Source organism: Desmodus rotundus, chromosome 3 (genome assembly GCF_022682495.2).
Source record: "Desmodus rotundus isolate HL8 chromosome 3, HLdesRot8A.1, whole genome shotgun sequence".
NCBI lineage: Eukaryota > Metazoa > Chordata > Mammalia > Chiroptera > Phyllostomidae > Desmodus > Desmodus rotundus.
The window spans coordinates 5,071,973-5,095,400 of record NC_071389.1 but is presented as its reverse complement, the minus strand read 5'-3'; the positions used below and the strand labels follow the sequence as shown (position 1 = coordinate 5,095,400).

The 23,428-nt window shown below is 51.7% G+C and overlaps 1 long non-coding RNA gene and 1 pseudogene across 2 annotated transcripts in view; both read left to right on the top strand.

Annotated features, from left to right (window-relative positions):
* Window positions 1–23,101, top strand: part of LOC128780472 (uncharacterized) — a 29,157-nt gene extending 6,056 nt beyond the window's left edge. Inside the window, exons 1-3 of one of the 2 annotated variants that reach the window (XR_008426404.1) lie at window positions 7,389–7,568; window positions 21,575–21,776; window positions 23,002–23,101. This is a non-coding gene — a long non-coding RNA (uncharacterized lncRNA). Of the gene's footprint in view, window positions 1–7,388; window positions 7,569–21,574; window positions 21,777–23,001 lie in introns of those variants that run through there. The other variant, XR_008426405.2, reaches the window with a different exon arrangement.
* LOC112299698 (U6 spliceosomal RNA) lies at window positions 637–736 on the top strand (annotated as a pseudogene).
* Window positions 23,102–23,428: the final 327 nt, after the last annotated feature.

Genomic DNA, 23,428 nt, shown 5'->3' with positions numbered 1-23,428 from the left:
AACCTCGATCTGTCCATACCTTGCATCATGTAACAGACTTACGTGTAAAATTTAATAATATAAAACTTTTAGGAGAAAGCTGTGTAGTGTTGGGTCAGACAAAGATTTCCTAGAAACGGTACCCAGAGCGTGATCCACAAAAGAAGCGCTTGATATAAACTGGACTTAATTCAAATGAAAAACTTCTGGTTTGTTTTTGAAACACACTGTTAAGAGACTGAAGACAAGCCACGAGACTGTTATAAAATATTTACAAATCATATATCTGATAAAGGAGTTGGATTAAAAAAAGAGAAAGAACTCTGAAACGTAAATAAGAAAGCCCATTTTTCAAAAGGGGCCAAATATTTAGACAAACAGATGCTTATTTTGTTTAATAAGCTATATGTTCCTTTTTGGAGGGCCAATAAGCGTATGAGAAAATGCTTCATTGGTCACTAGGGAAATGCAAATTAAAACCACAGTGAGATATGGCTTCATACCTAGTAGAACGATTAAAACGAAAAAGATCGACCGTGCGCAGTGCTGGCAAAGGCGTGGAGCGACTGGAGCGCTCACACAGTGCTGGTGGGGACGCAGAGCAGCACAACCGCTTTGGGAGTCAGCTCGGCAGCTCTGGAAAAGTTAAGCGCAGCCTTGGTTTGGCAGCACCGCTACTAAGCCTGGAACGATACGGAGATTAGCACAGCCCCTGAGCAAGGATGACATGCAACCTCATGAAACGTTCCATTTTTTAAAAATTAAACATACAACTGCCATATGCCCCAGCCACTCTCCTCCTAAATGCTTAGCCTAAAGAAAGGAAATACACATTCACACAGACTGTATACGAATGTTCACAGGAGCAGTACTTATCATAAGAACAACTGGAAACAACCCGAATGCCCACCAACAGGTGCACGGGTAAACAAGCTGTGGTGCAGCCACACAGTGGAATATCACTCGGCAAGGAAGAGAAACGGACTATCGGCACGTGCGGTAACATGCAGGTCTCAGAATAACTGCTGAATGAAGTACGTCAGGCGGCAGCGACAAGAGCCATACATGCCTGTGTTAGCTTGCCCGGCTGCCGTATCAAAGGACCGCAGGCTGGGGGCTCGAACAGCAGGGACTTGTCTTCGCTGGGTCCTGGGGGCTGGGAGTCCGAGGTCAAGGCACTGGCAGGTCTGCGTTCTCTCGAGGCCTCTGTCCTCGGCTTGTAGGTGGATTGTCACCTGGTGTCTTCACATGGTTGTCCCTCTGTGTGGGTCTGTCCTAACCTCTCCTTATAAGGCCCAATCTAATGACCTCATTTTAACTTAATTACCTCTGTAAAAAGACCTGTCTCCAATACAGTCACATTCTGAGGCATGGGGTGTTAGGACTTCCATATGTGAATTTTGGGAGGGACATAATGTATCCCATACAATAGTGTAGGATCGCTTTTATGTAAAAATCAGGAAGTGCTGGCTAATCTAAGTGCCAGGAAGCAGGTGGACCAGGAAGCTGTGGGTGGGGGGCGTCCAGGGGTGGGAGGAAGAAAGGAGGGGCCCCAGGAGACTTTGGGGAGGCGATGGGGATGTTCATCGCCTTGATTGTGGACACGTTTCCATGACTGTGTACATACGCCCAAAGTGATCAAATCGTATACTTTCAGTAGGTGCTTTTTATTGTGTGTCCATTTTACATTACATCTTAAGCTATTTTTAAAAAGCAATCGCAGGGGTTCAATTCTAGAAAGAAGTCTCTTCCAAGTGTCCTGGGGCTGCTGCCCTTCCAGCCCCAGGCTGTCTGCAGATGTCCACGGGGACGCCGAGGGGCGAGTGGTTCTTCCTTGCGCCCGGTCGCTTGCTTTCCTGTAGCCCTGTGAGCCTGTGGCCTGTGGCGCGTCGCTCCGGTGGTTGTGTGGTCTTGAATGAGACTGTTGACCTTAAGGCAGGAAGACACGAGCCCGTAAAAGCAGAGAGTTTTCTCTGGCTAGTGGCAGATGAAGTCGAGGGATGCAGAGTGTGGCAAGGACGGACGTACCATTGCTGAAGGTGCAGGGGCCGTGTGAGAAGGAATGTAGGTGGCCCCAAGTTGTTGAGGGAAACCCCTTGCTGATAGCCAGCAAGACGACAGGGGCCTCAGTCACCTCCCTGCTCTGAGACTCAACGTTTGTGTCCCCCACCCAGATTCATATGTTGAAAACTGACCTCCCCACAATGTGATGGTGATCGGGGATGGGGCATTAGGCAGTGATTAGGTCATGAATGTGTTTAGTGCCTATAATGAGACCCCCCCAAGAGCTCTCTCGCCCCTCCTGCCACATGAGGACACAGCAAGATGATGGCCACTTATGAACCAGCAAATGGCTTCTCACCAGACACCGAGTCTGCTGGCACCTTGACCTTGGACTTCTCAGACTCCAGAGCTGTGGGAAATAAATGTTTAAGCCGCCCGGTCTATGGTACTCCATTGTAACAGCCCGAATAGGCCAACAGTCCTACACCTGCGAGAAACTGGATTCTGCGACCAACTGGAGTAAACTTGGAAGTGAATTCTTTCTCAGAGCTTCCAGATAAGACCCAGGCTGACCAGCACGTTGACTGTGACCCTGTGAGGCCCCCAGTGTGGAACCCAGTGGAGCCCACTCAGACTTCGGACTTACAGAACCATGAGCTAATACGTGGGTGCTCTTTAAAACTACTGAGTATCTGCTAACTTGTCACGGCAGCAAAACTAATACCCCTTCAGAGAGGGGTCCCTGGCCACCCTGCCTGAAGCGTTTCCGCTCCCCCACCCCCACACCATGCTGTTTTCTCTCCGCCCCTCTGCTTCCGGCAGAGTCATCATTTTGTCTCTTTTGTCTGACCGCCCCCGTACTAGAACTTGGCCCAGGAAGGCAGAGACAGTGTCGATGTTATTCGCCTGTGGATCGGGAGTTCCTGGGCCCAGGCTGGCCAGCACCTGCCCCTGGACGCTGTCACCAGACAGGTGAGTGGTCCCCGAAGATCACTCATGCCGACAGCCAAGGGAAGTCCAGCGACCCACTGCTCCCCTCCTCCTGAAGGGGGCAGCTGCGACATGCTAATGCCAGTTAGAACGCTTTTCAGCAGAAGTCAAAACAAAAGTGGACTTTAAACATTATTGTTATTCACTTCATCTGACCCATAGCAGCTGCTTGGTCAACTTTCTCAGCTAAAATGGAGATCTGACCCTAGTATTTGTTTAGAATCTTTCTGGAAAGACCAGTGATGCTGCTGTTGTTTTGTCAAACATGAGTAGCCAGTTCTCAGGACCCCTGCAAAGTGAATGGGGACGGGGATGGTCTGCAGTCCCTGGAAAGGTTAAACCTGGGGTTCCCACATAATCCAGCAACCCCACGCCCTGACACCTGCCCGAGAGACGTGAAAACCTATGTGTAAACAAGATCTCATTTACAAATGTTTACAGCATCATTCATAATAGCAAAAAAAAAAAAAAAGCAGGAATAACTCCCATGGCCATCAGCTGGTGAATGGATGAATAGCCACGCATGGAAAATGAGTCAGACATGGAAAGGAGTGAGACGCTGGTCCAGGCCACACCAGGGATGAACCTTGAAAACAGTGCCTCAAGGGAAGGAAGCCAGACACAAAAGGCCATGTGCTGTGTGACTCCATTTACATGAAATGTCCAGAACAGCCAAATTCATAGAGGAGATATAGAGTAATAATGACTTCCCAGGGCTTGAGGGCGCAGGGTTTTGGGGGCTCTTTTAGAACATCGAAAGGGTCCAAAGGGAGTTGGGGTGATGGACATGCAACTCTGAAAACACTAAACTCACTGCATTGTAGTCTTTCAAAGGGTGAATTCTATGGTCTGCGAATTACATCTCAATAAAGAATACATGCCACAAAAGTAAGAATAAGGGAAGAGGGAGTGGGGCGAGAGCTGCAGGCACTGCGAGGGTGAGCAGAGGGGAATGCGACCCTCGGGACAGTCTCTCCCTGGGATGCCATGCGCACTGCTTGCCGGCAGACGCCCTCCACACCTCCTCCAAGACTCTGAGCCAAAGAAAACGCTTACTTGCCTGCTCCACTGAAAACACAAGGACATGTTCAAGTTTGATCACGGGTGTTCTTGGACTTCCCGCAAAAGAAATCTATCTAAAATCTGGTGTGTTGAAGCCAGAGAGTAAACGCAACCTTCAGCTCTCCCCTAGTAGAATTAATGGTGTCATGAAGGAATCTTCTGAATTTCTTTCTCGGGGTCCCTGCTGGGCCTTCCAAGAGCCCAGCTCAAGGCCCTTCCAGCCCCCCGCAGGACAGGGTCGTGGGGCGGTCCCCTCCAGGTGTCAGGGTGCATCACGGTCCTTCTCGCCTAATTCCAACTGTCTGTGGCTCATCCCTCCGAGGAGTTTCAGAATGCTTGGAAGGAGCCCACCACATGAATAACACATATGGTGGGGAGAGAAATTCCTGTTGGATCCCCAGTGACCCTGGGTTCGCGCCCAGAGAGCCCCTTATCAACGCTACGCAGACACAGATGTTATTTATGGGAAGTATTGAGTCATCCGGCGCTGGATGGAATCTCAGTTTGGGACCTGGAAACAGCAGGCACGTAAATCTGAGCCCAGGGAAATTCTCCCAGCCCCAAGGCCACGTCCAGAACTCACTCCTGTTCACTTCCTCTGGGCTGCGAGTCCGGCCCAGGCAGGACAGCATCCGTCTTCTTTGGTCTTGCACAAACTTTTTCACTTGACCCAGAGTCCCGGTGCTGAGTGGCTCTGAGACCACGCCTTTTACAGGCGTGAAGCTTTTGTTTCTAATCCTCTTAGGACTCTTTATAATCACGCCTGACAATTCTGTTGTGCCAGGTGGACAGAGATGCTTGGCTCAACTTGCAGGTCTCTGATGTCTGCCCAGGGCTTACCCTGGAGGAAAACCCAGGCCATGGAGGCTGTGGCCGGACAGGATTGTGTCACAGCTTCCTTCCCTGGGACCTGCGGGCAGCATCAGGGACCACAAGGCCCAAGTCCCCTCCCCCGTGTGGCTTTCCGTGATCCCAGACCTTCACTGGTCTGTGCATCTCCCGCTGGGATCAACACCCACCGCCTCACTTGGCCAAAATCTAAATCAGATCTTCCAAGACTGACCACATCAGTGCCACGTTGCCTGAAGGTGCGGACTCTGGAGGGCTTCGTGCAAAGCTATGGATCTCCAGTTTTGCGCAAAGCAGGGAAGGTGTTAGGCGACCGGAGATGGAGGCTGGAGTCCACCGCAGGAGGGTGGTGGAAGGCCACTCTGGGTGTTGTGACCTGCTCTCACCAGAGGGCGCCACACTCCTCCTTTACAGCCACCCTGGTGTCCTCGGGTGGACTCTCACAGTCCCGCCACTTGGGGAACTGCTCACGGGCACAGACACCGCAGTTTCCTGCTGGGTGACCCACGGGCTCTGTGAGAAAACGCAGCTGACCTGACAACAGCCCCTTGATAAAGTTGCCCATTTTCGTGTTGAACAACCACAGTAGTTTCCATTTGGGTTTCCATTCTGGTTTGTGACTGAAGAATGATTTTCCCCTTTTCCAAGTACGGTGTCGATCCTGCTGGGGGTCTCTGGCCGCAAAGAGATCCTGGGAAAGTGGGCAGGACAAAAGGGGGTCTTTCTCTACAAAGAGCCTGCCTGCCTGAAGAGGCCCTGCTGATTGTGTGTGAATGCATGTGTGTGTCAACGTCCGAAGGATGCAAATTGGGGGATCCCTCTCCCCCAATTCTGCCAGCAAGCCAGGCCCACACCCGTGCCCTGGCACAGCCCACAGTCTTGGCCTGCAGGTCTGTGTTGCATCCCAGTTCCCCGATGGCCAGTCTCACCGCGCCTCTTCTACCCACGGACGTGCCCCCAGCGACAGGCTCCTGGCCCCCCGGGACCCCACATTGCCGATAGTCCAGGCAGCCTTCCCACCCAGCACACCCTGACCCCCTCACCCATGCTCCAGGGAGCCTGGGATGTGGGGATGGTCACCCTGGAGGTCTCATGACCTTGATCCTTTAACTGTCCATCCCCCAGGCCACTCTGGGAAGGGTGGGGGGCCTGAACCTCAAAAGTAGCTCTGGTTTCACTAGGTCCCTCTGAGGGCCAGCTTGGCCCTTTGTCCCCTGGGGCCTGTGTTCTGGCCACCACTGCCCCAAATGGGACTGGGCTCATCCTCACTGCTGTCCCTTGGGGCGCAGGGCCTTCACCGGGGCCCTCCCTGTGAGCCCTCGCTCAGCGGGCGTCGCTGGCAAACAGACTCAGCCCTGGATGACCCTCAGATTCGCGGCTCTCCAGAGCGAGCCGATTTTCCTCCTTTTTAATGGGAAGGACTTACTTAATGTTTCCAACCTCTGGTTTTGCCAAGTAAGAACTTCAAGGGCAACAGCCCCATACTATTCTAATCATTGTTTTAGAAAGAAAGCTCTCCCCATGGAATTTCTTAATCTCACAATAAATAACCAACGGATGGCCTGTAAATGGAATATAGTTAGTTTTATAAAGCCTGGCTCCCTTTGTCCTCATTTTTTCTCATTTTGCTGCCCGTCTGTGACTGCCTCGTCTGGTCTGAGCGTGCCCTGCAGAGCTGGGGCCTCTCTCTCACTCACTTTCCTCCCTCACCTGGCCTGCCCGCCTCTGCGGGACTTGCCATCATCGCTTTTTCTCGAAGACACGTGCACTGAAGCTTTTCATAGGCCTCTGAGTGCTTGTCTGAGCTCATCGCTCTACGGACCCTGAACCGCCTGGCTGGCCTTTGAGCAGCGGTGGGTGGGGGCCGCTTGCAGTGGCTGAGCCCGGCAGCATCCGGCTCTGTTGTTACCCAACGTCCTCCACTAGTCTCGGACAAAGCCGAACGGATGATGTGAGACAGAACTCCGCAAGCGGGAGGGAACAGCCTGGACTTACACTGAAACCTTTGAAGCATTCCAAGAAGAAACCCAGATTTGAACCAAACATCTAAGAGTCAGGAACACAGTAGGACTTTTCAACAAGTCCTCAGTCCCTGGAGGAAGACAAGGTCCACCGAGAACGGGACAGCCCCTCAAGGCTGGGGTGGCGGCGCCGCCCATGGAAAGCGCTCTGCCAAGCACAGCCCAGGCCTGCTGGCCCAGAGCGCCCTCCACTGCCCGGCCTTGGCGCTGCTGCCGGCTTCTTCTTGGTCCTGGCTCAGAACGCAAACTCGGCCTGGTGCGTGCCTCTCGGTTTCCGTCCCTTCCTCCTAAAATACTTAAAACTCGTATTTTCTGTTCTCCCGGTGGCTTTTCTTTCCACTTCCTCATTTTAACATTGCCTCTCCCCCACCCTCCGTGCCCCCAAAGCCTAACCAATGAGGCCTTCCTCTCTCACGTCCATCAGCTCCATCTCTCAAACCCAGTTCGTCGTCTGGGAGTGTTGATCCTTCCCTTATAAGCTCATCCGGAAGAGCCTTTTCCCGACTTATCTGCGCCCAGCCCACACAGACGTGTCTCATCTGTCTTTCCACAGAGAGCCTCGCTGCTCATTAAGCAAGAGATTGAAACCCATGGTGCAGCCCTCGGGGTTCAGCCTGTTCCCCTGTTGAAGAAAAAGTGACTCGGTGGCATTTGGTCAAGAGGGTAAGGCAGACTTCACTCAAGGGGGCCATGGCAGTAAGGGGAGGGATGATCAGATCGGGTCCTGAGGTGAGGGGGGCAGGCTGGACTCAACTCTCCACACAACGGGGGGATTTATAGCCGTGGTGCAGGGTGTAGCCGGTGGTTGGAAAACTGCTAATAGAAAACATCAGGGGTTGGGGGTTCTCAACGAAGGCAGGCTGGGGTGCTCAGGCATCCCCTGGGAGATGGTGGAGGACGAAGAACCCCATCAGATATCGGGGGAGGGGTTCTCGCTAAGACAGAATTTTATTAGGAAGAGCACAGGTGAACCTAGGGGGAGGTTCAGTGGGCCAAGCGAAGGCTCTGTTCTTCTCTGGCGTTTGCCCTAAGAATAGCACTAATTTTTCTCGTCCCCTTTGGCTCCCGGTATAAACTGTGTCACACGGCTGCTCCGTAATGCTGTGCTGTGGGACAGATGACCTTCCTCCTTCCGGAACCAGTGTTCCAATTAGGGGACAAAGGCTTTTGTTTAGGAAAATACCCAGCTAAGAGGTGAGGCCCTCAGGGTTCAAAGGAAAGGAGACCCAAACCCGAACCAAAGCCCCAAATGACTTAAACGGTTCTGCACCCGAACAGAATAGGCATTCAGGAACAGAGAGAAGAGCCCGGAGGGGCAGAGTGAGGCGCGAAGTGGGGTGAAGGCAGGGATGGAGTTGGCAGGAATGGCTTTAGGTATCAAAGAACGAGGAGAAGGCTGACGCTCGGTCTTCAGTTGTGTGCCTTGTAAACGTGCTCCATCGCCCAAACCTTCCCGAGAACACACAGAAATGTCTTTTGTTATTCCTCTTCTTCCTTGGTTTTCAAATCAGAGGAATGAGGCTACACCCAGGCTGGGGTGATGCTGAGGAGGAGATAGAGCAACAGACAGATCAGAGCGGGGGACGAGGCAGGGACTGGTCTGCGGGGCCAGCAGTGGCCAGGACAAGTGAGATGGGAAGAAAGCTCGGGAGGGCGTGGGCCTGCCCCGGCGCTGGCGTGGTGCCTGGGACGCGGGAGCCGCAGGAGCAGCTTGCTCACAGACCCACAGTTTCCATCGGCCTGGAATAACGATCGCTTCCCTTCTTAGAAAGCTTTGCCTGCTCCTTCTGCCTGAAGGCCAAGTCCACATAGTCCTGATCTTGGACGATGACCCTTCACAGCCTGGTCCCAGCTCACCAGCCAGCTTTTTCCTCTGAAATCCTCAGGAAGCACCTGCCCGGCCTCAGACCACATCCGATTCCTGGATGTTCCCAGGATGTCTCAGGCTGGACCTTTCCTGCCTTCCTTCCAAGCCAGGTTAGCGCTCACCGGCCTTGTGGCCCTGGTGACCACCCCTCCCCCCACCCCGTCCTCCAGCCCCACACAAGTGCCCAGCAGCCTCCCCCACGTCCACCGTGTGGGCGCTCCCATGGCGCTCTCAGCAGGCAGCAAGGGATAGCACGACTCACTATCACGAGGTCTCCCCTGCTGGACTGTAACCACTGGGGGGCCCTAGTCCTCTTCACCCCAGTGTCCCACCCCCACCGGCTGACACTCAGTCAGCGTCTACTGAGTGGAACTGTCTAGGCAGAGAGGGTGAGAATGTTTTCACCCGAGGATCTGGAGAACTTCCTCCAGCGTTGGGGGGGCAGGAACATCAACTATGGCTGCAGCCTCCCCTCCGACTCCTTTGCATCCAACTCCCGGTATAAATAGCTTCCTTTCCCCATATCAGAAAACATCTGCTCCCACTAGCTGCCCAGTCCTGTACCAGCACTATAAATAGCCTGGCTGGACCCAGCCGTTCTTGGCACTGGGGCCCGAGGACTTGGAAAGAGTGAACAACAGCAAGATGAGGGCGGTGGGAGCGAAGAAGCAGAAATTGCCCAATCTCCCCCTTCATGCACCTCCAGGCGCAGGCTGGTGAGGCTCCCACGTGGGCGGGAAACCTCCACAGTATTCCTGGGAGTTCGGCAGAGATGGGTCAAGGTCAGCTACTCCTTGTCTGGTGGTTTTCAACACACTGTCTGGTGCAAAGACCCACCCAGCTCGTCTCTCACCAGCTGAGACTGAGGCGCAGTTTGGACCTCAGTGGGAGGCAGGCCTCCCAGTGCCAGCAGGGTTCCTGCAGGATGGGAGAGGACACGGCTTTGAAAGGAGCTGCGTTCCGTACGCATTTGAAAGGGAATCATGTAATTCTATGCTCCCGGAAGCTACTTTTTGTACTTAATAAACCGAAGGCCTGCATTCTCTATAGTACTTTGCTGTAGAGCCTGCACAGATTTCCAAGGAGGATAAAAGGAGTTTCGTGTTTGGGAGAAGGGACCTGGGAAATATTCAGGTTCCATCTACAAACACCAGTTGCAGGCATCACACGCCATGCTTGGGAAACCAGGGTGGCGCAGACTGGGTTTGTGGGTGCACTGGACAGACACACGCTTACTGTCCAGGGCCAGTTCAATGCTCCCTGGGGGCTGCTTTCTGCTCAGGCCCCTGGTGGAATCTCTGGCAGCCCTGTGACCTTCCAGTGCTATTAGACAATGCGTCCTCTGGTCGCTTCGAGTCTACAGGGTTCACTGAAGTTACATGTCTCCCCACTCAGCTGGGCTACTCCCAGCCAGAAGCCTGCGGTGGAAAACAGGGGAGGGACCCTTCCTGAAGCATCCTCTGTGTCTGGGTTTTCCAGAGAAACAGAACTGATAGCATTACATCTATATTTACTATAAAGGACTGGCCTTCAAAGATTGTGGAGGTGGAAAAGGCCAAGACTTGCAGTTGGCAAGCAGGAGACCCCAATGGTGTGAGTTTCAGCCTGGGTCTGAGATCAAAGGCAGGAGACCAATGTCCCAGCTTGGAGACACTCAGGCAGAGAAGTCTTTCTTACTCAGCCTTCCATTCTATTCAGGCCTTCCACAGGCTGGATGAGGCCCGCTCCCCTTGGTGGACCATCGGCTTTACTCGGCCTACTGACTCAAATGCTACTCTAGTTCAGAAACACCCCCACAGACACACCAGAATAAAGGCTGGCCCAGTATCTAGGCACCCCGTGGCCCAGTCAAGCTGATACATAAAATTAACCCTCACTCTCAGTTTCCCCACATTTCCTGGCTACCCTCCTCCCTCCCACTCCCTGGGTGGCCTCAGGCCCTCCAGGGTAAAGTGGTAGGTGGGCACTCATGTAATCAGGCTTTGCTTCCTCTGGCCAAAGAAAATATTTAAAGCTGACTTTTTCTCCTGGGAGGGGCTTTGGGGTTCCTTAGAGACTCCCCTGGAGTGGGGGGATGGCTAAGCTGTGGTTCCCTGGGGGGAAGGAGGGCATCTTCAGCTGCTGCCTTAGCATCTGTGCTCCACCCTCTCCCCTGGCAGCCCTAGGGGGACAGCTCTTCCGGATGGCCCCTGTCTGGTCATTGGGAAAACACCAGGGGGTGAGGCTCTGTGCCACCTCTCCAGCCACCTCTCCTTGTCTGACTTTCAGGTTTCTCCTCCTTCTTTTAGAGAGAGAGAGGGCAGGGAAGGGAGGGAGAGAGGGAGAGAAAAATCTATGTGAGAGAGAAGCATCGATTGGTTGCCTCTTGTACGCGGTCCAACAGGGGACAGAACCTGCAACCCAGGCACGTGCCCTGACCAGCAACTGAGCCAGTGATCTTTCTGTTTGCGTGAAGAAGCCCAACCAACTGAGCCACACCAGCCAGGGCTGGGCTTCTTGCTCCTAAGATTTCTTGGGCATGTGACGGATACCAGTTGGGTGGTCCCCAAGCTCCAAGGTATATATGTCATGTCTCTGAGTGGCCTCCCTGAAGTCCTTACATGCCCCTCCTCTCATCCACAGTGGAGGTGATGTGTGTGTGTGGGAAGTGCTGCAGCATCCAGCAGCTCTCTTTAAAGAAGTCATCTAATTTCCAATCTGTCCCTCTTGGCCTCTCCCGCCTCCAACCTGTTGCGGGGGTCTGGGGGCCGCAGGTCCTCAGACAGCTCTTTGACCCAGTCTAGCGCCTCACTTTGGAACATGGCAGTAGTTGGCACCTACTGGTTTGTCTCTGCCTTGGGACCTTCGCCAGAATTGAAACAGACTCGTTTTAAACATCTTGTTCCATTTGTATGTGCTGAGGGTAGTAGGCCAAAAGTTAGTTTAGTAACACAGTTTGTCTTCTTTGGTTTAATGAGGTTCCAGGCAGTTCCAATGCCCTACTATTGCTGTAGTTACACGCAGGGGAGAGAAGGTTGGCAGCTGGAATAGCCTTCATGCACTAGGCTACTAGCGGCTGGGGATTAAAGGGTTGGTTGGTCACCTCATGGTCATCAATGGCTGCTGCAGCTCCGGGAATCATGCCCACCATCAAGGCAGGAAGAAGGGGAAGGGGCATGGCCAGTCTTGTCTGTTTCTTATAGAAGACGAGCAAAACCTTCCGGGGGGCTCCAGAAGAGATCCATGCACGTGTACTTTGACAGGACTCGGCCAGGCACAGCTGGCCCTCCCGCCGGCGTGGAGATGGGCACAGGAGAAGGGGCTGGAAGCACCCATGGGTTAGTCATGGTGCCAGACAGGTCGCGTGTGTCCCACTGAGCGCCCACCTCAACCAAGAGGGTGACCGTGCTCGGAAAACCTTTCCTGTATTTGTTCTCCTCCTCCTCCTCATGCCACTGTGCAGGTAAGATGCTACACATATGGAAAGCAGGTTCTCTTCTCAAGGGGCTCATCCCAACTTTTGTGTAGTCCCTGTGCGGCGAGATATGCAATCATTACATTTTGTATTGCCCCCGTTATAAGTCATGGTGGCATTTCAACCTTGGCTCAGGGAAATTCAGGTGTTTCCAAGTGTTCTGGATGCACTGGGATGGGCCTCCAGGTGTGAAAATGTGTATCAAACCATAGGATGGAAAAGGAAGCTTCTTTGCAAGTCCTGACAAAAAAAATTGGAATAGCCTTAATACGTGTTTTTCTTTTATGGTACGTTTGGTTTGTAACTGGTTGTATGTAGACCTTTCTAGATAGAATTGCTATATCAGCTATAAGTAGCTGAATTTCTGGTCTTAAGTTAGTTTTTCCATCAGATTTCTCGAAGGGAATCAAATGACTTCCTGAAAGTAGGCTGGCTACACTTTCAGGCTAGTTGAATGCTTTTAATATAAGTTACTACTTCAGTTAATGAAATCTTGTCCTGCAGGCCTAAAACAGTTTCAAAATCACCAGGCTCAGTGACAGAAGAATCTGGCCGATATGTGACGAGAGCCTTTTAAAAACATAGTAACGAAAACAGCCTGGAACTGGCATAAAAACAGACATATAGATCAATGGAACAGAATAGAGAGCCCAGAAATAAGCCCACGCCTCTGGTCAATTAGTATTTGACACAGGAGACAAGAACATACAATGGGGTAAAGACAGTCTATTCAATAAATGGTGTTGGGGAAGTTGGACAGATATGTGCGAACAAAGATGGCACTGGGCCACCTTCTTACACCACACAGAAGAATCAACTCAAAATGGATCCAAGACTTAAATGTCAGACGGAAACCATAAAACTCCTAGAAGAAAACATAGGCAGTAAAATCTCAAAATTTCTCTTAGTAGTATTTTTTTTCATATATTGCCTCAGGCAAAGGAAATAAAAGAAAACAATAAATAAACGGGACTCCATTAAACTGAAAAGTTTTTGCACAGCAAAGGAAGCCATCAACAAAATGAAAAGACAACCCACTGAATGGGAGAACATATTCGCCACTGATACCTCTGATGAAGGGTTAATACTCAAAATTTATAAAGAACTCAACACCAAAAACACAGACAACTCAATTTAAAAATGGGCAAAGGGCCTGAATAGACAATTCTCCAAAGAGGACATACAGACGGCCAATAGACATAGGAAAAGATGCTCAGCGTCACTAATCATCAGAGAAATGCAAATTAAAACCACAATGAGATATCACCTCATGCCTGTGAGGATGGCTATTATCACCAGATCAATAATCACCAAGCGCTGGCGAGGCTGTGAGAGAAGGGAACCCTAGTGCACTGTTGGTGGGAATGCAGACGGGTGCAGCCACTGTGGAAAGCAGTGTGGAGTTTCCTCAAAGAATTAAAAACGGAACTGCCTATGGCCCAGGGATTCCACTTCTGGGAATATATCCGAAGAAACCTGAAACGCTGATTTGAAGAACATATACACCCCTGTGTTCATTGCAGTGTTCTTTACAACCGCCAAGATTTGGAAGCAGCCCAAGTGCCCATCGGTAGGTGAGTGGATAAAAAAGCTGCAGTACATTCACACGATGGAATACTACTCAGCCATAAAAAGGAAGGAAATCTTAGCCTTTACAACAGCATGGGTGGACCTGGACAGGAGCATATTAAGTGAGATAAGCCAGTCAGGGAAAGACAGATACCATATGATCCCACTTGTAGGTGGAATCTAATGAACAAAATAAACTGATGAACTAACATAGAACCTGAGGCCTGGGCAGGTGGAACAGATCCCAGAGGGGCGGGGACTTGGGGGGGCGGGGTGCAGAAGGTGAAGGGATTAAGCAAAGAGACAAACCCTGGTGGGCACAGACAGCAGTGAGGGGATTGCCAGAGGGAAAGGAGGGGGTGGGGGCAGAAGAGGGCAAAGGCGGATGAATGGCCATGACGGCAGGAGACGTGACTTGGGGGGATGAACACAGTACAGGACACGGATGATGTGTCCCTGAACTGTGCACCTGAAACCTATATAATTTTATCAACCATTGTCACCCCAATAAAGTCGGTAACAATGAAAATAAAGCTTTCCTGGAGGACCCCTCCCCCCAAAAAAAAGCTATTGATGATGACAGTATCAGGTGTGGGAGGGCGTGTCCTTCCCATTTGAATCAGGATAACCAAGCGGACGCAGGGGTCGGAGAGAATGGAGACTGGGGTGTCAGCATCATTATTTTCATAAAGCTGTTTGTAGGACACGGCTGAGGTGTGTGGGTGAGTGGGCTCGCTCACGCTGCGCTCCTGAATTCAAAGTGGTGTGTGGGGGGGTGAGACGTGGCCAGTGGGCCAGTGTGTCCTGGGCAGCCAGGCCATCGAGGGGCGGGGAGGGCACTCTGAGCATGCCCAGTCCTGCCCTACCACCTGGCTGGGAAAGTGGCTCCTCCTCTCTGGGGAGAGCAAAGGGTGAGAGGAGGAAGTAGCCAGGGGGAGCGGGAGAGGGCAGGAGTGCACTCTAAGGAAATCCCTTTGCCGGGCAACCTGAGGGGCTGGGACTAAGTGTCTGCCTCCTCCCCACATTTGTCAGCTTCAAACATTACAGACGTGAACCCGTACATTATGCTCTTGTCTAGTTCCAGCGAACAGCTGGGCTTCTAGACCCTTCTTTTTTTTAATGGATCTCCCCACACTGACTTCCTGTCAGGTTCTCTTTGTGACTCAGTTTCCTCATTACAACCAGAAGGATAATAGCCTTCATATCTAGAGCTCGTTATAGAGATTGTTCTATTTAAGCCAAATATTGCTTTTGTCTTATCATAGGTTGTATTATAATACTAGTTATCAATAAATTATATCATTCTATTAAAAGCCCTGGTTTCTTAAGTATACAGGGTGGGGCAAAAGTAGGTTACAGTTGTTTGTATAGAAAACAACACAATCATTAAATAAATAATACAAGAATAAACTGTTTCACAGTCACAACTGTAAACCTACTTTTGCCCCACCCTGTATACATAAATGGCTACATCCAGGCAATGGAATATTATTTAGCACTACAATGAAAGCTATCAAGCCATATGAAGATGGAGGAACCTTGATCGTACCGACCAGCCAATCTGGAAAGGCTGCGTACTGCGTGATTTCAACTATTATACGGGGCATCCTAGAACAGGCAAAGGCACGGAGACAGTAAAAAGCCTGTGGTGGCCAGGGGGCGGGGGAGGGAGGGGTGAGTGAGGGAAGGGGCTGTCAGGGAGTGGAAGGACTCTGTGGCGAGGCAACAGCCGGCACGAAAGCCCGCTGAACGCACACCACTGAGAGCGAGCCCTGATGTGTGCGGACTGTGGGTGATAATGATGTGCCAGTCTCGGTTCGTTGACTGTAACAAGTGTCCCCTGTGTTGGGAATGTTCATAGTGGGGCGCTGTGTATGTGTGTGGGGGGGGCAGGGGGTAGATGGGAAATCTCTGTACTTTCCCCTTAATTTTGCTATGAACCCAACACTGTTCAGAGTTAGACTCTTAAAAAATAAAGTCTATTTAAAATATATATGAAAACGGTTCATGAGAGGCCCAGGTCTATTATTCTCAAATCCAGCCCATTTCATTCCCAAGGTCTGCCAACAAACCCTTCCTCCATATTTGAAATGGACGTCTTGCAGGTGGAGGGGGACCTGCACGGAGCTTCTTCCAGAAAAGACGTCTATTGGGGCAGCCTCTCCTTCCTCCGCCCCGTCTCCCTCCAGGCTCCCTGCACTCAGAACGCCGCCTGGTCGGCGGTGTGCACGGTCCCTTCGACACAGGAGTCTTATTTAGTCTAGAAACCCGCAGAGGAAATATCCGCTTGCACGTGAAAAATCTCTGGAATTTCTCTGTTCCTCTCTGTCCAACGTCCCTGCATCTGTGAAACAAACTCGAAACGCTTCTGCACACAAGCGCTGCCTTGTTCGGGGCTGGCCGCCGCGGCCCGGCTCCAGCACACTTCTGCCACTGCAGCGCCACTCTGAGCTGCTCCCGTCCTTCTGACCGTGGCTGAGCCCGGGAGGAAGAAGAGGAGGAAGAGCAGGAGGAGGACACTTTGAGAATCGGAACGGAGAAGTTTCACACAATCGGGGAAACAGAGGAACGACACCCACAGTCTGAAACTCCAGTCCTTGAGCATCTGAGCCTCACCGCTGCTCACTCCGTAATCGAGGCACAGAAGATTCTGGGCCTAGAGGACAACGGAAGCCATGGGCTCCGTTCCTGACACCGTCTTATTCTTCCTCTTGCTTAGATTGCTTTTGCTGCACATCCTTCCATCTCCCCATTGCCAGTCTCTCTCATCCCCCTTCTGAATTCTTTCTCATGCCCCTCCCCCCTCCCCCCTCCCCCAAAACCCCTGATGTTGATAGATCTGGAGCTCATTTAGATAAGGCGCCCTGGGACCTGGGGCTATCCAAGGGCCTTCCTAGCAAGGTCTGCAAAGGCATCAAATACTGAGGGTCTGGCTTCACCTTCTCTTAAACACACAGACAGGCAAACTCCTCTTCTCCCCCATCTCTGGGCCCCTCTCTGCCCTCTCTGCCCCTGAGTCCCCAGCAGTGTTTCCAGGACTGAACCAGTTTTCAGCAGCAAAGGTGAAAGACCGCCCCTTCCCAGCTCCTTTTATGTGTCTTCCTCTTCATGCCAGGAGGCTGGGCTGAAGCAGACTACCACAGAAAAGGGAAGGTGGAAAAGAATCCAAGGGGAGGAGAGCACCCTTTGGAAAACAAGAAAGAGTCAAGTAGCAGGTGTGAAAGTTTTAAATAGAAGCCTGTTTACACTGCACTTGGAGGGCCCCGGGGATGTTCAGAAGACTGACATGTAACTTCCAGACAGTCCCGGGACGGTCTCAACATCCCATGAACCCGCTGGAGCAAAGGCTATAGCCGGTGGCCCGTTCTGTCTGCGCATCTCAAATTCCAAGCTTAGGAGTTTATTTTCTAAGTCACATGCTAAACCTCTCACATTCCATCACACACACACACACACACACACAGACTCTGTTTTTCAAAATGCAGTCATACATGGGAATTTTATGACATCAAACCCTGAAAAATGTGGAAACTTCGGTTTCAAACTGCTTAATAGGGGAAAATAATAAACCTCTTGATTCGCAGTTTCTTCGCTCAGCTTCTGGTTCATTTCTGAAACAGGACTGGCGCGGGGTTAGCAGACGGGGTTTCGGAGGCATAATCAAGTATTCATATAGGCCGGTCTCGGCACCGCTGAGTGCGGTCTCGGATCTGGAAATATTTGCCCTTCAGACAGGAATAGAGAGGTTACTTTTGGGTCACTCCCAGTCTCACAAAAGGCTTTTCAAACTAGATGAAAGCAAAGCAGTTCTGATTTGTTAGGAGTAACCACTAAGCTTTCAAATTATAAAGTTGGGGGCTGGCCGGCATGTCTCTGGGGTGGGGGGTCAGGGAGCGCCCACGCTGGGCTGAGAAATGCAGGGTTCCAGTCGGGCGGAGAAGGCAATGGAGGCTCCGCTTCCTCCAGGTGTCCCTTACACAGACTTTCCAGTCGGGCTGTTGGCTGCAGGCGCCGTCCCTCTTCCTGAGGCTTGAGCACCGCACTCTCTGGAATGCCCGGGGAATGGCCGCCTGCCTGCGCAGCTGCCTTGCCCACAACTCTACCGGTTACGTAGCTCTACTCACAACCGGGGAGACTGACGACATTTCAGATGCATTCCCCCCAGGAGCTTATGAAAAGCCAGGGTCCGCTGGTCCCGGTGGAGGGAACACCTGCGTTCCTAAGTCATAGAAGGCTCTGTCTTTCTGTGACCCCACTTTCCTGTGTCTGTTGGGGAAGCAGAGCACATAGAATCGAAGGGGCAGGGATGAGGAGGGACAGGCAAAGCATTCGTCCAAGTCCTCCAATCCCTCCGAGGAATCAATAGACACAGTTCCCTGGAGCTTAAAGAAGTCAGTGCCTTGATGGACACTGAATTCCTCAGTCACTGGAGAAACTTTTCCCAAAACACCCAGGGCCTCGACTAGTGACTGGCACGGACACATGGAGCCCTGCTCCAGCCATGGGGCTGGGGCAGTGGGCAAGAGTCAGAATGCCCTGCCCTCCTGGCGCTGGCCTTCCCATGGGCGAGGCAGAGCAGGAAGAAACGAGCAGTGCGTGCTGTTTTCCAGGGGATGCGAGCTCAGGGGAAATCAGACAAGGAACGGGGGACACGTGTGGAAGGATCCGCTGTGTCTCGGGCACATAAAGGAAGCTCTCACTGCTCACCAGGCACACGAGGAAGACCTGAAGGGAGAGAAGATGCCATGGGGGTGACCTGCACATTGCAGGTGGAGGTGGAGGGGGCGACATGTGCCAAGGCCCTGAAGTGGATGAACATACGGTGCATTCAAGTGTCGACAATGCGGCCACTGCAGCTGCAGCCGAGCGGGCAGAGAGTGCAGGCGATGAGGCCGGCGAGTGCGGAGGAGTGAACTTTGTTGAGGGTCCCATCTTCAAAAACCTCCAGAAGCAAACTCAAGGGAAATGACCGTTTGATGATAAGATGGTATGACTATGCCAATGGTGCATAGCACAGGCTGCAGAACTGACGGCAGGTCCCTGGTATTGGGGCAGTGGGAACAGGGAGACAGCTCAGCAGTGTGGGTCTGAGGTGGGCTGTGCCCTCGAGGAAGTGAGGGCTGTTTGGACCCTATAGGAGTGCCGACCCTCAAGGTGGGAGAGACGCCCTGAAAGCTGTGGCAGCCACACCCACCCTCTAGATAAGAGGGAGTGGAGTCTCCACGCTAAAATAACCTCTGCTCAGGTCAGAGGAAGAGAGCTCCCCTTGTACACCTGGGGTGTGTCTCCTCCACGTTGTTCTAGTCTCACGTCTGCATCGGCAGCAGTTGGCATCACCGCTCTGCTAGGGGTGAGAACGTGGTGCTTGGAACACATGCTGCCTTGTGAGCATTGAGGAAGAGGATGCTTTCTCCTTGAATCTGCCTTTGCATCCAGTTCTTAAACCATCTCCTCCTCCAGGCTCACCCCCCACCGGGTATCGTTAGGTGTGTGAGGCCCACAATTATTTGGGGATCCAAACTGGAGTGCCATCTCTCTCTGCGCTTCTGACGACTGGATCGCACCAAGATGAAGAACTCGCCACCAGGGCCGCTTGGGGCTTCGACCACACGCTATCTGGTTCCGGTGTCCTCCTGTAATAGCTTGGGGTGCAGGCGAACAGGTCCGTGACAGCTGAGCCTCCTGCTGCTCCTACGGTCATTTGCAGCTGGGCCCTGTCACTGCTGTGAGGAGCCGCCTTCCCTTTCTGCCATCAGCAGCTTCCCCAGCAACTTCCGTGAGCTTAGAGAATACCGCTTCATCAGTCTGTATTCTTAAAAATGGGTGTTCTGAGCCCTTGTAAGCTTTGGATTTGTTTTTACCAGCGTGGGGACACGCTGGCCTGTGGGACAGTTAGTTACCTTTGGAGGTGGCTTCCAAGGCACCCTGAGTCATTCTCTCACCACACGAGTGGAGCCATCCTGGAATAAATAATTTAAAAAAACAAACAAACCTACACCATTTCCTGGCAGTTCTGAAGCTCCTAAGGGGCGAGGTGTTGCAAGAGCAAGGGGCAGGCTGGGGAGTGAATGCTGTCAGGCCATGGGAAGCTTGGACGTGGCCTCACTGCACCAGGCTGCAGCCCGGCCTCCGTCTGCCTCTGCAGGGAGGGGTGAGCAGGGCTGCCAGACGCGCCAGGCCCCAGGGAGTGCCAGAGGCCGGCTCACCTGGGCGAACGGTGAGAGGGCTGCCCTGGGAGCCTGACGACCCTGGTCAGATTCGAGTGGGAACGCTGTGTGCTGACCAGCAGCTCGGATTCCTTCACTGAAACCCCAGCTGTGCTGGGAACTGACCTCATTCATGAAGTAAACATTGAATCAGATACCAGCAGGCCTAGCCCTGGTGGAGTGGAAATAACATGGACGTTTCCATAATTATGAAGCTGCCAATTGGATTTGGCAAGAGAAACTCTAAATATGTCAATCGGAATGAGTTCATTACCTTTCCTTGCCAACTCAATCAGAAGCCAATTGCCTTGTTGCGGTTGAAATTATTTGTATGAAAATGCTTTACTTACATTTTAGTTTTCATACTCCAGATAATGTACTGGAAAGCAGCGTAGTCTAGCAACTGGAAGACAATACTGGGAACCCGCTGACTGGCGCTCAGTCCTGGCCGCGTCTGGAGCGCTCTGCGTGCCAGCAGTTACCGCACTTGGCTCTGGAGCCCTGTTATTGGAAGACGGGGTTGGAGAGCAGGGTCTGTCCCATGATCTGGGCTCGGCTGTAATCTCGGTCCCGGTGTTTGTGTTCCACTCTGTGGGCACACTCACTCACCGTCGGCTTGCACAGGCCTCATGCGCGCACCACCCAGAGGCCGTGCACCGAGGTCACCGGTCGTTCGTGCCCTTGACTTCCCTTTTCTCCCTCACTCACTGCTCCTTCCTTTTCACTTGGGAGGTGAAGGAGCTGGTTTGTTTACTCCACAGTCACCGAGACCACTGTTCGCAATGCAGTCTCACCATTTCGGGAGAAGCACTTTCCAGTAACTGTTCCTTTCTTATCCTCATTTACTCGTAAGGCAGCAGAACTAACGGGTGGGGCCAGAGTCCCGGGTTCCAACCTCAGCTCTCCCCCCCGACAGGATGAGTGACCTGGGACACTCATCTCTTCTGTGCCTCCATCTCATCACTTCCGAAAAACGAGTGAAAACAGCACCCACTGGTCAGGGGCACCAGCTGTGAGGCGTCTGGGGTTAATTCATGCGAAGACTCAGGGCAGCACCTGCCCCACAGAAGGGCCAACATCAGCCTTTAGGACCATTGCTGTGACCATTGCTGGCCTGCATGACCACGAACGGTCATAACTGCATGCAATTCAGTGATGTATTTGCGAGGTGTACATCAGCAGCTACATTCCGGGCATGGTGACAAAAAGCCAGGTGACTCAGTCACGACTGATTCACTATGTCACTTAAATCAGTTACCTAATTGCTTTTTTAGTTTCCGGGTATCTGTCACACGGGGTTAATCCTTACTGTTCCTTCCTTAGAATCGTCTTGTCCGAGTTTTGATAGTGAAGTAACGCAAAGAAAGGTGCCGTCACGTGTCACCGTTTCACCTGAAGATGACTCTGTTGGCGCTTGTGCCTTTCATCACATGTGTAGATGTACAACTGGACATTCTTGTCACAGGCCCATGGGGACCGTTTCTTAGGCTGAGGACATGGGCAGCTGGCACTCGCCGGTCTCACAAAGACCTCCTTTTCCTTAAACTGAGCCGTTCGCCCCACTTCCTTTCAGTGCCGTCGCAGCTGTTCGTGACCTGCCTCTTGACACCCCAGGCCCTCTGCCCATGCTGGGTGAGAGGAGGCAAGCCCTGTGACTTGTCCCTTTGTGATATGAAAGCCAACTGGACCAGGGTGACAGGACTGACAAGCTTCGGCAGGGAGCACCGAGCACAGCTGAGGTCTCGGGGTACTTTGAGGCATCGTGGGGAATCAAGGTAAATATCCTTAAAAAAATTATGAATTGGATGAACTTAAGGCCAATGAATTTAGTGTGGATGATGGGCGAATTCTGGAGCCAAAAATTAAATGAATGATTGATCAGTATTTAGAAAGGATGATTATTAAGGTCAATATTGATTATCAAAGGAATGTCTTTCACTAGATTATAAATCAGGTGAACCTTCCTTTTTCGTAGTGCAATGCCTTTTGGCAATAGTCGGAGGGTTTCTCACGAAATCCTTGTAGACAAAGCAGTGAATGCGGCACCTGCGTGTTAAAGGCGATACCACTTGCTCAAGGCCACAAAGCCAATTAGTGTCAAGGCTGGAATCCGCACTTGGCTCTGTGTACGGGTCTAGGCTGCACCCGCTGCATAGTGAGGGGGAATGTTAACAGCAGATGGGACAGTGGCGTCCCAAGGCGTTCTCTAATGGCATGCCAAACAGTTCTGTCCTTGGCCCTACACTCTTTAACATTCTATCAACAACTTGGATAAAGCCAAAGATAACTGCTTATCAACTGTGCAAATAACACGAGGCTGGGAGGGAAGGCCAATACGCTGGAATTACAGAGTCAGGATCCAAATTATCTCAACAGGAAAGAATGATTGGTGGACTCCAACAAGATAAAATTTAATTGGAATACATGTAAGGTCCTGCATTTAGCTCCAAAAGTTGATTGCAAAAGTATAGGATATAGTTGGAAAACATGTCCAACCGCACCCATAATCAAAGAAATGCAAATTAAAGCAACTATGAGATAATTATTTTCCCCTATCAGACTGGCAATGATTAAAAGAATAAAAATTCCCCACATTTGGTGGCTAGGGCGTGGGGAAATAGGCCCTCTTGTAAACCACTGTGGGCGTATAAACAAAATTTCCCTTTCTGGAGGGCAATCTGGAAATACATAACAAAAGCTATAAAATGTACCATTTGTCCCAGCAGTTTAATTTACAGAAATGGATCCAGAGACAAGTATGCAGAGGGTTATGTACCAGGATATTCACAAAAGCACTGTTAAGAAAATAACACTTCTGGAGTCGGGTGTTCACTCTGGAGCAGGAGCCCCGGAGGCCTCAGAAGGGTCCCCTACAGCCACTGTCAAAGGCTCGAGGCTGTAAAGAGGAGGGATTAGGAAGGCCAGACCAGGACTTACAAGAGATAGATGTGGCCTAATAGTACAAAGCAAATTCTAACAGTCAGTTCTGTCCGAAATTAGAACGGGCAGATGGCCCTCTGTCCAGGGTGTCAAAGAGGACAGTCGTCGTTCTTCAGCCACCGGGATGGAATGTTCCCCTCGGTTCCTTCCAACAAAAAGAGGCGATGACTCTGCTGCATTCAGTCACCGAAGGGTAGAGTCACCACTCAGGTTGAAGGTGAGTGGGAGGTCACCCCAGGTCCCACTTCCTGACCCTGAATTCTGTAAATGAAATGCGAAAACGTCCTGCTGCCCAACACAACACTTCCTGAGAGCCTGTGGGAGAGGGCCACCCCGCTTCACCCCAAGTCTTTTAGGAATACCTGCTGTGTATCAGTTCCCCCAAAGTAACCCAAAAGGAAGCTTCTAGCTGAACCTGAAGAAAAGAAATATAGACGAGTGCTCCTTCTCGCTAGATCAATTCTACTGCGTTTCGGCTCCCAGTAGA